The sequence below is a fragment of the Prosopis cineraria genome, unplaced genomic scaffold (assembly GCF_029017545.1).
Source record: "Prosopis cineraria cultivar Desert tree isolate PC_DT_omini unplaced genomic scaffold, ASM2901754v1 PC1, whole genome shotgun sequence".
Lineage (NCBI taxonomy): Eukaryota > Viridiplantae > Streptophyta > Magnoliopsida > Fabales > Fabaceae > Prosopis > Prosopis cineraria.
The window spans coordinates 21,701,679-21,713,379 of NW_026555332.1; positions in this window are offsets into that span (position 1 = coordinate 21,701,679).

Here is an 11,701-nt window from a genome sequence, read left to right on the forward strand (position 1 = left end):
ACATTGCATCCAATGATCATTATGAATTTAAGCCAAGTGGAGTGAAATTGACAATGTAAATCAGCCTTGTTCATAGCCATTCAATTCAAACCAAATTAAATGGCAAAAAAACTTCTCAAACCAAATTCATATAAACACATATGGATCTAGCTTGAAATATGAAGAAATCTGAACAAGAACATCAAGAACATATGAACACATTCAAGAACACTCAATTGAATTCATACATTCCAGAACTGAAATACAAAATCAAATATCAATCCAACATCCACAACTTCACTCTAACATGTAATTGGAATCAAAATCACAATCCAACCTGAACAATAATTTTGAATCCTTGAAAGAAAATAGAAGAAATTGCAGAATTGAAATTACAAATAAGGAAGGCAATTCTGAAATACTCAAATCACAAGTTCATCTTCCTTAAAGCTCAATGGAAAATCAACCTCTCATGTTCTTCATCTTCAAACCAATCAGACTTTGAACTTGAGAAGACATCTTGAATCTAGAAAATATGTGACTGTATATGGACAAAATTAATGCTGGAATTGGAAAGATGAGGAACGAAATTGATGAAGAATGGGGAAGAGAATGACACAAGGTGGAAGAATCAAAGAGGAGAGATAAAAAACAAGTCTGGACAGAGGAAGAACATGGACAAAAATTGAAGAAAAAAATGATGAAGGAAATGAAGGAACACATCTGGAATGATGGAATTGATAATGAACAATTGATAAACAATCTGGATTAAGGATAGAAGAAAAACGAAATTGGATGAGGAATTGATGCTGGAAAAATGAACTTGGAGCTGGAAATGGAGGAGAACTACATCTGGAACTCCCAATACTTGAGGAATGGCGTGATTTGTGGAGGCTGGAGATGAGAGAATTTAAACCTAGAGAGAGAGGATGAATGTGTAGAATGAGGTCTCCATCTGAAAATTTTGCTTAAGTATGAGTAACTAATTATGATCCAATGGTGATTATTCCAAGGCCAAAAACTGAATTAGTTATTCCAGCTAGAAATAATGAATTAAAATTGAAAATTAATTCTAGAAATTAAAGGCAATGAGGCGCCAAAATGAGCTGGAGATGAGAGCATAAACAATGTGACTAAGCATGGACCATGTGACTTCATTTGAATATTACTTCAGCTGCCACGTGAACTTCTCATGAATCTAGATGTGAATTCACGCCTATTATGCTCTTGGCTTGCCTCATCATGATGTCATCCTAATGTTCAGCTTCCACTTCATGCACAACATGTATTTCCTTGTTTCCAATGATGATGTCATCCTATGAATTCTATGGATCAGATTACATGTGCTCTTGACTTCTCCAAAATTATTGACCAAGTCTTTGCTCCTTGATTACACAAAATTGCCCTCACACAAATCTGAAAATAAAAACACAAGACTAAATAAATTCTAAAAAGATAATTAAAAAGGAAGAAAATGATAATTTAAGCCCAAAAATCCAATCAAGCATCTCAAAGTCTCAAACCATCCACGGAATAGCATTATTAGGGTCTATATAGTTAATGTGTGAAACATAGCTAAAAACTGGGAAACAAACCCTAATATGCACTATTTGGTGCAAAAAACCAAGTGTATAACATGTAAAATATGAAGTAGATCAGTACCCTTAGGAGCTTAGTGTGATTGGTAACTGTTGGTAGCACGGGTTAAAGGTAACTAGAGTAACCTTTTTACTTGTTTGTTTGTGAAATTATGGGCAAGTATTTTGATATAACTACATGCATTATATTGTAAACTAATAGAGTAGCAACATTGTGAAAGTATATGCATGTGGATGTGTCAGTATTGATTGAAATCAATTTAAGGTGGCACTTGCATTGACATGCATTGCATTTGCGAGAATACTATGGATTATGGTATAGGGACGCGGCTCTACTGTGAGGAGGTCCAAGAAATCCTGATAAGAAGAAATCTTGATCCATAGCATACAGTTTAACTCTATCGAGATGGACCTATAAGAAGAAATCTTGATGATCCAGAGTGTAGAGCTTGACTCCACAATGACGAACCTAGGATATTGAATGATCCACGAGGTTACCTTAAACTAGGGTAGGGGTCGTGGTCCTACTCTGTATATGGATAAGAAGTCTTGATGATCTAGAGCATAGAGCTTGACTCCACCATGACGGACCTAGGAGACTACCCATATACAAAGAGAATTACCTGGTCTGAGCAGTGGTATGGTGGGCCCTTTTCCTTATGACTGGAAGTCCTAGTCCAGAAGTAGAGATTACTCTGCCAGGGGGAACCAGGAATGCATTGTATGAGCATAACGAGATTAATGAGAATGAATTCCTGTATATTTATTTGATATTACTTTTATTGATACACATGCTACTTTATCACTTGCTTATGATTTTGCTTATTAATCAGTAATTGGGGTTACCTGTAAGTTACTGGGACATATGTCTCACTCAATTACTTTGGAACATAGGTGAAGAGAGCATGATAAGGTTGGGAAAGGAAGTGAGGAAAGAGTAGCCTCACTTAGTAGTGGTATGACCACCATTTGAATGAAATAAATGTATAAAGTTGTTTATTGAGTTAAATTGCCAACTAGGATGCATAAATGTATGTGAATATAAGAAAGTGAGTTATGTTGTAAATCTTGCTTGTATATATATGTATATGATGTTGCATTATGCCAAGGGTACCCTAGTGGAGGGTACGAGGGTAAGCCTAAACGCAAAATAAGAAAGTATATGTTGTGTTGTAACTTGTTCCACTTAGGTATATATGTATTGATTGTGAATTGAACGTAAATTGTGTTGTTATGTGAGGATTTAACACAAATGATAAGAACTTGACATAAATAGTAAGGCAAAGCCCCATTTGAAAGAGTCTAGTACATTTATAATTTCCGACCATGTGAGGTAGAGCCCTATATTTAAGAGTCAAGGATTGAAAGTAGAACAAGTCTAGTTCTATTTGCTTATATTAGTTGTATATGAGAGTTCCTCATATGAGACCACAATTGCGTAATGTGGCTTTGAGAGGCCAAAATGGGCTATTGATGTGATATATGTGATATGTAATGTCAATTAGGTGTAAGATCCTTTTGGACTTAGTTCAAGGCCCAGAGTAGTCTAATGGGACAAGGAATGAGAATTGAGCACTTAGGATGCAAGTTTTTGAAAAAAAAAGTGACTTTTTACACCCAGGTGTCTAATTTTAGATCTAACTGGTAGATAGAGTTTAAACTTATTCCATTAGCTAGTATACATTGTAAGCTTCATGTGGACACTTGAATCACTCCAATCGAATGTTGGATGTGAAAATGGTGTGCGCTAGAAGTTCATCATTTTTGCTATCAAATGACAGTAGAACATTTGGACATGTGCACCGTAGCGTATGGTGTCTCATACCGAGGCACATGACATAGAGAAATTAGGCTTGTGGTTCTGTGCCACATGCCGTGAAGCATGTATTGCATGCCACGGTTCATGGCCCTTTTTTAGGGTTGAGAATTTATGGTATTTTAAGTCATTTGATTATGTTTATGCTTCCGTTAGCCCTCTTGTTTGAATATATGTTTTAATAAATCGGGATCCCGTGATTTGGAAAACAAATAAAGGGCTATTACTCTGATATTATTGTGTTTATATTTGTTGATTATGTGATTGTGGAATGGTATAACCCGAATTGAATCGGGACTTTACAAATGGATTGTCCTTTTCAACTTGGTTCTAGGTCTTAAATGGTCTAATGAGATAAAGAGATCAATTAGCACACTTTAGTGCACTTAAATCTTTGAAAAATTAGCTTTTAGTACCCGAATGTCCAAATTTTGATCGGACCATTGGATCATATCCAAACCTATCTCATTAGTTAGCTTATGAATTAAGCTTTGTGTGGGCACTTGAACTACTTCGATCAGACATCACATATGGAAATGGCACTCGCTAGAATTTTGCCCTATGAACTATCATATGACAATAAAAAATGTTGTCATGTACGTCGCGGCACATTACACATCATGCCACGGTGCATGGCATAGAGAAGGGGAACCCGTGGCTTTGTGCCACATGTTGTGGCGCATGTGCTGCACGCCTACAATACATGTCCCATTTTCAGATCTTGTTTCTTTTCTTTTAAACCATGTCTTGAGTGTGATGAATGCATATGATTAATTTTGACTATGTTTTTCTTTGATGTGTAAAGCATTTCGATGACTTGTAAAATAAAGTCTTAGGTCTAAAGTCCTTTTCAAATTACTTAATGTTTCATTTTGGTATTAAGATGTGGTGATTTAGTTAACCCCTCTTAATGTCAAGTGGATATTGGGAAAGGTTACATATAGCTGCCATATCCAATTATTCGAAGCTGGCTCTCTATCATTTTTTTTCTTTTTTCAGTGTTGAGCTACATTATCTTCAGCATCCTTTACCATTCTGATAAGGATTTAGTCGCTTGCCTTCAAAATAAAACTAAAGCTAACCCTAGTGCAATATAGGCCCAACCCTAGGTCATCTCCTAAGGAATGATTTTAGCCTAATTAAAAGTCATCTAGTGAAATAAATTACCCAAAGTTGTAGGAATTTAGTTACCTAATTATCTATACTAATTACCTAATGTGCAAGTAATTAAAATGGTAATTAAAGTGAGTAAAATGAACTTTCCTTTTCACAAGAGTGGAACCCTAGAGATTAGTTGATTTTAGACTCATTATCTTCTCATGATTAGGCTAAGTTTAGCTTTCCTTTCCTCTTGACTAAAGCTGTCATGACTTAAGAAAATTATCCTAAGCCAACTAACCTAATTAGCTAACCTTCCTAGATCTTAGATTAAAGTCCCTAGTTCAATTAACCAAATGGTGAAGAAATTAGCCAAGTGATTCACTCAAAATCCTCCCTCAATAGCCATGGTCAAACACATAAATTGAGCAACTATAAGATTATGTCAAGCTACTCAACAACATAAGCATTAACATAACAAGATTATATAATATTAACACAAGTAATTCACTAATTGAAAAACACAAGATTATGTGCTAAACAAAGAATGGAAAAATTTAGTCATGGCTGTCCAACGAAGAAATTAAATGAAACAATCCTTTCTCTTTACATCAACATCAAATTCAAATTAGAATTTACAAGCTAAGATGTTTAAACCCTAGATTAAGGAATCTAACCATCTAGTAAAAAGAGAAGAAGATAGGAAACAAAAGAACTTAGCCAATTTGAAGCTCAAGACTTATCCTCCATCTTCAACTCTCTAGGATTCCACAAAAAAAATTAGCCAATCTTCATCATATTCAAGAACCCTAATTATTGCTTGTGAAGGCCAAACTCCATAGCTCTTGAATGATGGAAATGAGCTTCAATCCTTATGAAAATGGAAGGGTTGGAATGAAATTGAGGAGAGGAGAAGAATGGTGTAAGTTTTGTGGAGGTTTGGTTGGCTGAAAATGGAGGTTAGGGTGCTGGAAAATGAAGAACAAAAGAGAGAAAATGAAGAGCACAATGAACAAGAGAGAGAAAATGTGGAAGATAAATGAGATAAGTGTTGGATCTCAATTGGGGAGCTGAATGGTGTGCTCAAGGTTTTTCCCATTAGCTGAAGATTAATTAAAAAAGGAAAAGAAATTAAAATGTAAATGGGAGCCTTGTCACACTTGCAAGATGGCAATCTCCTATTGGTTGGTAGATGATTCCAATGTGTGTGTAATTTCTCATGCGTCATCCACATTTTCAAGCTGATTTAATCCCCAAATAAAGCCTAATTCATGTAAAAACCATTAGCTTTAATCTTAAGGAGTGTTGACCTCAATTGCCTAATTGATGCACAAGTCACATGCCACGTATGTCATATAAATCATTTAATTCAATTAAATAGCATGTGATATAATAAAATTTAATTTATGTCTAGAATTAAATTCATAATTAGAAGGGATAATTTATTAAATTAATCAAGTTTTAGGCTACACAAAATTATATAAAAATTTTAACATAAAAGCAAATCAAAAACTAAGTCAAACTAAGGCACTTTAGAAAGTGTGGACTTTTTATTTAATTACTCTCAAAATAAAATAAATTTTAAAAATTTAATTTCACCACTCATCAACTAAACATAAAATACACTTTTTTAAATTTTCTTATACATTTTCTCAAAAGTTCATTTTTTGGACTAAAATGCCCCTAGTACACTAAACCTAGAAACTTAAGCAAAATTTTAAATTTAATGCAATGTGTGCACTTTGAGGTGATAAATCATTAATAAAAAGGTCTTGATTGATAAATAAAAGTGGGTAACAAATGTGTTCTATCACATTCCATATCAACCACAATACTTACTCTTCCTTTCTACATTCTATTAGTTTTGCACCACCTCACCTCCCTAATGTCTCACCCACACCAATCCATTATTCATCCAAATTTAATCATTTCTCATTCCTCTCACTCACATCCATTCATAAATCACCTCTACTCCCATTCATGCCATCTCATCTCTTCCATTTCCAACCCAATCTCTCTTTTATTAAACCCTATTTCCCTTAATCATCTCATGGTCGTGACTTGTGGCTTCGAGCTTGAGCTAGATTAGTACACAACCCGATGATTTACACTTGAAGACCATTGAGGAGTGATTTTCATTTATCTTTTTAATTCAATTGCTTATGATTATTTAGTTTTAAATGATTATAAGTTGCAATGTTGGAAGGCAATCTAGTTTTAGGTTGTAAATACTTTAAATCTTGGATTGGATTGATATTTGAATTGATTTTATATGTAATGAATTTATGGAATTTATGTTTATATACCCTTGCTTTTCCAATTAAATTAATGATTGCATTCTCATTGTTGATTTAATTATCATTGTGTGTCTATTATAAATTTGAATTTTTCCTTTTACCTCTTAATTGTTCAATTGAGTTGGTAACTTGTCTAATTATTCAATTAGATAATTTAAGCATATTTTTCAAAATTATTTTTGATTAATCATCATTGGTTTTAATGGATTTAATTTGCCTAATTCATAATTATAGTATTTGGTTCACTATGAGTTTTCTAATGGATTAAGTGTTAGATTTTGTACTTATGGGTTCCTTTTGGTTTAATTAGGGAATTGAATTTATTAATTCCACTCTCCTATCATTTCTCTTTGGTCTAACTAATTGAATTGGGCTAGGAAAGTTAATTCCATGTAAAGTCCTAAGTTATCCCCTTTACCGTAATTAAATCAAACTTTTCTTAATTTTTGATTAATTATTCCTTGTTGTCATTTAATTAATTTCTTTAGCTTTCAGTTCATTTTTTCCTTGAAACAAAACCCCTCCAAATAATAATTTAGAATTCATGCATTGCATAATAGAATCTAGTTGTTAGACTTTAGCATTAGCATCCATTTGGGTTATTTTATTGGCATAAATTGCATTTCTCCTTTGCATTTCAGTGTAGAAATCTAGGCTTTATTAGATTTTTTATTAGTTTTTAAATACCAAGAATCAACTTAAGATTAACCCCTAAATTGTTCCTTAGAAAGAATGACCTAGGGTTGACCTATACTATATTAAGTCAATCTTAGTCTGATTGAGTACCGACACAACTTAGGCAACTATCTCCTCACCATATAGTCAGGAATCACAATCCTCTTGACTTGTACATAAATGGGGCCAAGCCACACCATTTAGTCAGCCACAGCCAAAGCTTGATTTTTAAGCCTCTAGATTTGTATTTTAGCATAAAAAGTTAGAGAGTTGAGTGGGAGTTGAAGGTAAACGAAGAGGGCATTACTAGGGTTTGTTGTGGACATCCAATTGATTCTATTTGAATTTTCTAATCACTTGGATAAGTGCCTACAACCTCTTCTCTTCCTCTCTTATGCATTTTTATCACTATTTTTGAGTAGCTTTTTGGGAATCCAAAAATGGGTTGTGAATTGGCCTAGAATTCTAACTTTACATTTGGGTTATGATGCTATTGATGTTTTATGTTTTAACGTGGGGTTTGGAATAAACTCTAGAGCTAATTAGACTAATGAGAGTCTAAGTGAACTAATGGAACAAAATAAAAAGGATTTGGTTGTGGGTGGATGACTATAATGGGATTTTTATGTTTAGACTTTGATTAGACTTAATTAAGCATAATTAGTCATTAATGACTATTGATGTGTTTGATTGTAGATTGATTATTATTATTGTATTTGGCTTATTGGAGGCTCAATTTGATATCACGAGTACTCTTGATTGGTAAACCAAGGGTTGAGGTAACTAGGAATTTAAGTATAGTATATCATTGTGTCTGCATTTACACTTTAAGCATTATTATAGATGGCTTGAAATGAGCAAAATTAGCTTATAGATGAATATGTTGATTTTGAACTATTATCCGAATATGAAACATAACTCATTATGATGAAGTGCTTGGTAATTATATTTATATAGATGCTATGTAATATTAGAATATGAAATGTTAAGCCTAGATTGGCTATAACATGAATGTGTTAGCATGATGAGTGATTGTAATTGATGATATTGAAGAATTGTGACAAGCATGCATATTTGTGATCAAATCCTTAATGATTATGTTTATATGATGTTATCTAGTATTCCAAATATGAATTGTGAGCCTGGATTAGCTATGAATTAATTATATGACGATCTATTGTAAATTATGAAGCAGTGTGGACTCTGATAAGCATAAGTTTTGAAAATTATGAGGATGATGAATTACTATGATATTCATGAGTTTAGATTTGCATATATTGATTGAAATTGCATGATCACAATGGGTAGGAGTTCACCCTAGCATAGTAGATGGATTATGATAGAAAATCTATGTGGTGTAGCCTCCACTGAGTTTGCGCACAGTGGTTGGCATACTTCATCACTTTGTATGCTTAATACTGTCAACAACTTACAAGTGTGGCATGGGTCAAGCACAGTGCTTAATATCACAGTCTTAGATTGGACGACATGGGTCAAGTACTTATGACACCCTAAAATTTGAGTAGGAGGAATCTATAGTCCGAGAGTGAGTGGGGCAGCCTTTGGCTGTGTGATCCCTTACAATTAAAGAGCAAGGCTAGTCCAATCACAAGGGTTAAACTAATGTCATATAATAACCCATGGATTCAGTCAAATGATATAAGGAGTGGTATAAGGCAGTTGTATTTGATCATGTGAAATACATTATAATGATGCATTGTGAATAATGTTAGTTTGCCTTCTGTGATATTAAACACTTAATTGTTGTGAATGCCATGATTTAATATATTTGATTAAATTACTTAGTTACTGAGATGTTTATCTCACTAACATAGTTTAATGTTCATAGGTGAAGATCAAGCTAAGAGCAAAGGGAAGGCCTCTAAAGCTAGAGATTGAGTAATAATTGTAATGTCTTTACTTTTATCTTTTATGTGTAATTTGAATATATTAAAACCTAGATTAAAAAGATAGGATCACTCAGCTAGGCCTCAATTCCTTATCTAGAAATAAATGATAAATTTGGAAGTTCACCAATAATTCTATAAAAATAATTTTTGTATGATTTTAGGTTTTTTGGAAATATGGATAAATGAAATTTTTGATAAAAATATTTACCAATTACTTCACTCAGCCCAATATGATGTGCTTGCTCTCAAATACTCACCGTTACTTCAATCTTGTTAGATCTAGTTTTTAGATTTCCTAACCTATCTTTGAAAAATCATATCTCGAGTTATATGAAACTAATTTAAGTAATCTATGACTCATTTTAAGGCTTAGGATGTCTTCTTTAAGATATAGAAATTTCAGATTTTTTTTGGGTTATAAAGCTAATTACAAGTTAGAGTCTAAATGTACTTTTTAAGACTGGCTCTAGATTTGTCTTCAATAGGATAACCAATATTTTTGTGCTTACAACTCACATGCAACCAATATATTTTCACATACAAACACATCAAACACTAGATAACACACACACACACATATATATACACACACATAATAATCCAAAGGAACTTGAAAATGCCATGCATGTCTAGTCAAAAATTTACAACACTAAAAATCATTCCAAAACCCCAAGCATCAACAACCTCGCCTTGTCTTTGCTGGAACTTGGACCTAGCATGTTAATTATTGATTTGGGAGGTGATATTATGATAATCTCAGTAGAAACTCATACTTTATAGATTATATAAGAATTTACCCAAGCATATCAACATGCAATCATGGATGCAATCATTTGGCAAGCAAACTAGCCAGTAACAACTTTAAATCTTCACTTTATAACCACATGCAATCATAAATTTAGAGAAGAGTTTTGGTCAGTTTATCAAGCACATAAGCAAAGAATAATCACGTGTACATGTTAATGTACTCAAGTAAATAATCATATAATAAATAGAGTGCAAGTCCCCACCTTAACTCCTAACTAGAACAAGCTCTTGCTCTTGATTAACTCCCTCCTACTTTATTTCTTCTCTTCCTCTCTTCTCTTTTCTTTTATCTTCTCCTCTCTCCTTTTCAATTTTCAAGAGCTGAAATGTGCTCTCAAATGCTGAAGACAGCCTTTAAACAGAGGAACTTAATTCATCCTCATAATCATTTAAGCTTTCCACAAGATGACACCTATCATCTCCTCCTCTTATGTTCCCAACACATTGTTTCTTTCTTCTTCTTTTCCATGATGACATCATTCTAAACCATCAACTTTTCTATTCTTTAAGAACTTAAGGTCCTTATTTCAGCAACCTATTTTCATTAATCCTCTTCTTCTTCCTTTTCTATGATGACATCATCCTAAACCATTAACTTTTCCTTCACTTTAAGCACCTTTCAGTAACCCATTTTTGGTCAACACAAGTCCTAATTATGTTCCAAATGGTTTAGACATTAAAGGCTAAGTGTTATTATAAGAAATGTGACAAATAATGTGCCACTATTAATTTACATAATTTCTCAATTAACCTCATTATGTGAAGGGGAACATATATACTACTCTCTCCGTCCCAAATTATAAGATACTTTTAGACAAAATCTCACATACCAATAAGTCTCCTTAAATACAATTAACAACCCTATCTTTCCAAAACAAAATTATAAACTTCCTAAAATACCCACCATTTAATATATTGAAAAGAAAAGTGATGGAAATTAATCATAGAGAGAGAAGGGTAATATCGAAATTAGTGCATTTAATGAAACCTTAATCTACTCAAAGTGTCTTATATTTTGGAAAGGAAAAACTCCTTCAAAAGTGCCCCATAATTTGGGATGGAGGTGTTAGAAATTGTGCCCTAAGGCCAATGATTGTACTATGCACATTGTTATTTAATGAATTTCTCTTTTGTTATCATAATAATTGCATGTTCAATATGATAACTGTATCCTTGAAAAACTATAGTGATTGTCCTAAATGTCCCTGGTCGATCATCTTTGAGGGATTATAGATGAAACAAGACTAATATGACTTTGATTAATTATAGAGATATAAATTAAAGTTATAGGCACTTGAAAGAGTACAAGGTACTAGACCGACCTGCTATGAGAAAGCTGCATGGTATAAGTCATAAGCTTATCTCATATGTAACTATATCACTAAGCCCTTTGACTTGAGATTATCATGGATTCCTACATGATGACTACTGAACTTTGACTTAGTCAAAAGTCACCTTTGACCAGGTGATCATAAAGGCTATGATTGAGTTTAGTAATATTCATGCAGAGGAATATGAGTG